Genomic DNA, 4,255 nt, shown 5'->3' with positions numbered 1-4,255 from the left:
TTTGTAGACCAGGCTGGCCTCGAACTCAGAAATCCGCCTGCCTCTGCCTCCCGAGTGCTGGGATTAAAGGCGTGTGCCACCACGCCCGGCTTCTCTCAATAATCTTACATGTGGAACTTTTTTGGCCTAGTGTGCTGTGTTCAGACTCGAGCCACTATACTAACTCCTGTGGAAATCCTCACTGCATGTTATCTTCCTGACAGGAATCCCTCTTAGTCCTGGAAACACAAAGACTAACCTGACCTCGGGTTTCAAACATCCAATTTAAGAACTGAGTCCAACTACCCGCCTACTTGGAGACGATGAAACCATAGTCTTGGAGTGTTGGGGAAGGCTTCAGCAGGGCTTTGACATCTAGCTGCACTGTACCTTAGAAGAGCTCCAGGTTAACAAAAAGAAAAGGAATGCAGAAGAACTGGCATGAGCTACAGATAGAAAAGACTTTTTATTTTACTATTATTTATTTATTTATTTTACATTCCAAACATTGCCCTCCTCCCAGGTCCCCCCTCCCACAGTTCCTCATCCCATTCTTCCTCCCCCTTGCCTCTGAGAGAGTGCACTCCCACACCCCCACATCCCCGCCCCTGCACCAGACTTCCTCTTCCGGGGGGTGGGGGGGGAAGTCTCTCAAAGATTAAGCACATCTTCTTCCACTGAGGCATAGACCAGACAGTCCTCTGCTACATATATGCCAGGGTCCTCGGAGAGCCCTTGTAGGCTACCTGGTTGGTGACTCAGTCTCTGGGAACTCCCTGGGGTCTGGGTTAGTTGAGACTGCTGGTTTTCCTATGGGGTCACTCTCCCCTTAAGCTTCTTTAATCCTTTCCCTAATTCAGCCATTAGGGTTCCTGACTTCAGCCCAATGGTTGGGTGTAAGTATCTGCATCTGTCTCAGTCAGCTGCTGGTAGGGGAGGCTCCCTTCTGTAAGCACATTATAGCATCAGTAATAGTGCTAGCCCTTGGTGCCCCACCCACCCCCTGCCCCACATATGATGGATCCCAAATTGGGCCAGTCATTGGACCGCCTTTCCTTCAGTCTTTTCTCCATTTGTGTCCCTGCAGCTCTTTTAGACAGAAACAATTCTGGGTCAAAACTTCTGACTGTGGGTTAGTAACCCCATCCCTCCAGTTGAGGACCTGTCTATCTACTGGAGGTTGACCCTTTAAGTTCCCTTTCACCATTGTTGGGCATTTTGGCTAAAATTACTCTCATTGAGTCCCAAAAGTCTCTCACCTCCTGGGTCTCTGGTTCATTTATGGGGTCTCCCCATCTTCCTCTCTCCAAATCTGCATATTTCCATTCATTCTCCTGGCTCCCTTGGTCTTCTCTCCTATTCTCTGGCATACCTGATCCTGTTCCACTTTTCCTCTCCTCCTCCTCCCATCTCCCACCCAGATTCCTCCTTCCCTCTGCCTCCCATGATTATTTTCTTTCCCCTTCTAAGTGGGATTGAAGCATGCTCACTTGGGCCTTTCTGCTTGTTATACTTCTTACAGTCTGTGGACTGTATTCTAGGTATTCTGTACTTTTTGGCTAATATCCACTTATCAGTGAGTTGATATCATGCATGTCCTTTTGGGTCTAGGGTACCTCAGTCAGGATGATATTTTCTAGTTCCATCCATTTGCCTGCAAAATTCATGATCTACTCATTTTTAATAATTGAATAGTATTTCATTGTGTAAATGAACCATGTTTTCTGTATCCATTCTTTGGTTCAGGGACATCTGGGTTGTTTCCAGCTTCTGGCTATTACAAATAAGGCTGCTATGAACATAGTGGAGCACATGTCCTTGTGGTATGGTGAGGCATATACCCAAGAGTAGTATAGTTGGGTCTTCAGGTAGAACTATTTCCAATTTTCTGAGGAACCATCAGATTGATTTCCAGAGTTGTTGTACCAGTTTGCAATCCCACCTGCAATGGAAGAGTGTTCCTATTCTCCACATCTAACTAGCATGTTCTGTCACTTGAGTTTTTTATCTTAGCCATTCTGATTGGTATTAGGTGGAATCTCAAGGTCATTTTGGTTTGCATTTCTCTGATGACTAAGGACTTTGAACATTTCTTTAAGTGCTTCTTGGCCATTCAAGATTCTTCTGTTGTGAATTCTCGGTTTTGCTCTGTACTCCACTTTTAATTGGGCTATTTGGTTATTTGGAGGTTAATTTCTTGAATTCTTCATATATTTTGGATATTAGCTCTCTATCAGATGTAGGTTTAGTGAAGATCTTTTTTCTAATCTGTAGGTTGCCAATTTGTCCTATTGACTATGTCTTTTGGCTTACAGAATCTTTTCAGTTTCATGAGGTCCCATTTATCAATTATTGATCTTATAGCCTGAACCATTAGTGTTTTGTTCAGGAAATTTCCACGTGCCAATGAATTTGAGGCTCTTTCCCACTTTTTCATCTATTCTGGAAGTGTATCTGGTTTTATGATGAAGTTATTGATCCACTTGGACTAGAGCTTTGTGCAAGGTGATAAATCTGCTGATCTGGAACTCACTATGTAGACCAGGCTGACCTCAAATTTTAAAAGGAACTACTTTTACTTTAATAACAGGAATTCTTTAAGTAGATGAGAAGTCTAACAAGCTATAATGGCTCAAAAAATCCCATTTTTACCTCTAAAGCACACTGAAGTATTGTATTCCCTTCACCCCAGGGAAAGTATGAAGAGAAGTAGGTGACGGCTTCACTTTTGAAGTAAGTATCTGCTAGAAAACCTGGTCTTTCTGCTCTCTTCCAACACTTCTGGCGGCAAGGAAAAGTCACCTGGTAGCTTGAAAAGGACTTTTCTGGATAGACTGGCTGTGATGACTAAGAATCATCTAGCCAAGTGTGGTGTTCCTTTGATCCCATCACTTGGAAGGAAGATGTAGGTGGTTCAGGCTAGTCAAGGCTACACAGAGACCCCTATCTCAAAAAAAAAAAAAAAAAAAAAAAAAAATTTTGTATCTGTAGAGAACATTCTAAGTCATTTAAAGAAAATTCTCTTAAGAAGTAAATGAATGTTCCTGTGTAAAAAGTTTTGTCTTGATGTTTAGAAACCCTGCTTCTGGTATGAAATAAGGGGCATGTCCTCCATTTCTAATTTCAGGACTTTGGTTTCCTTTTTGCTTCTACATTAGTATTAGCCATGTATATAACAAGGACCAAGGTGGACAACCTGACAGTCTCTGAGGATCTCATCCTACTTGGGAAAGTGAGGTCTAATCAATACACCCCACATTATTTATCTCTCCTCAGTCCTTACCACAATAATTAGCATGCAGATTAAGGAGCTAAGTTAGCAGATAAAATATATCACAATATTCAGTCTATAGGTTATATATCAAGGTTGAAGACCCACAAACCCCAGACTCATTAGAAAAGCTTGCCCGGTCCTGTTTGCAATCAGGAAGCTGTGACATAATATTTCTGCCAAGTGTACAAACCCCTCAGTCTCCTAGATATACCGTACCATTTCATCCTCAGCTTTGATTTTACTTTTTGTTTGCTTATTTTAATTTTTATTACATTTGTTTACCTAGTTTGTGTTGCGGTAAATCTCTCCAACCTAATTATGCCCCGGCAATGAAAACACAACACATATAATATGAATACATGCTGTGCACCTAGATTGGGCAGATCTATAGCTATACTACCATCTTCCACATCTATGAGAACCCTTAGAACTTGCAGTTTCTCCAGGCCATGTGCTTCTGCTCTGCTTTTCTTTTTCTTCCTCTTCCTCTGCGTCCTCTCCTTTTTCCATTTTCTCCTTCTTCTCTCCCTCTCACTTCTGCCCCACCTTCCCTTCTGTCTACCCAATCCTCAGCTCTCCTTTATTTTACAAATTAAGGTGGGAAGCAGGTTTACAGAAAATCACCTGAGTGCTGACTCATTCCTTGTTCCCATCCACTCACAGAAGAACGGAATTAACATCAAATATAATTAGCCCCAGGGCTATCCACAACAAGTTTCTGTTTCTGTGCGCATGCAGATGCATGCATATGAAAGAGAGAGAGAGAGAACAACACAGAGACAGAGTATAAGAGAGAAAAACGTGTGCCCTGGCATATATCACCATCAGAGAAAGCTTGTAGGATTCAATTCTCTTCTTCTACCATGCGGATCCCAGGGATCACACTCAGTTTACCTGGCCTGGTAGCCAACATCTTTCACCACTGAGCCATCTCACCTACCCTTGTTTTGGTTTTCTCGAAGCAGGGTCTTTTTTTTTTTTTTTTTTTTTTTTTTTTTTTTT

Source organism: Mus caroli, chromosome 7 (assembly GCF_900094665.2).
Source record: "Mus caroli chromosome 7, CAROLI_EIJ_v1.1, whole genome shotgun sequence".
NCBI classification, from domain to species: Eukaryota; Metazoa; Chordata; class Mammalia; order Rodentia; family Muridae; genus Mus; species Mus caroli.
Note: the sequence above shows the minus strand (reverse complement) of the source record.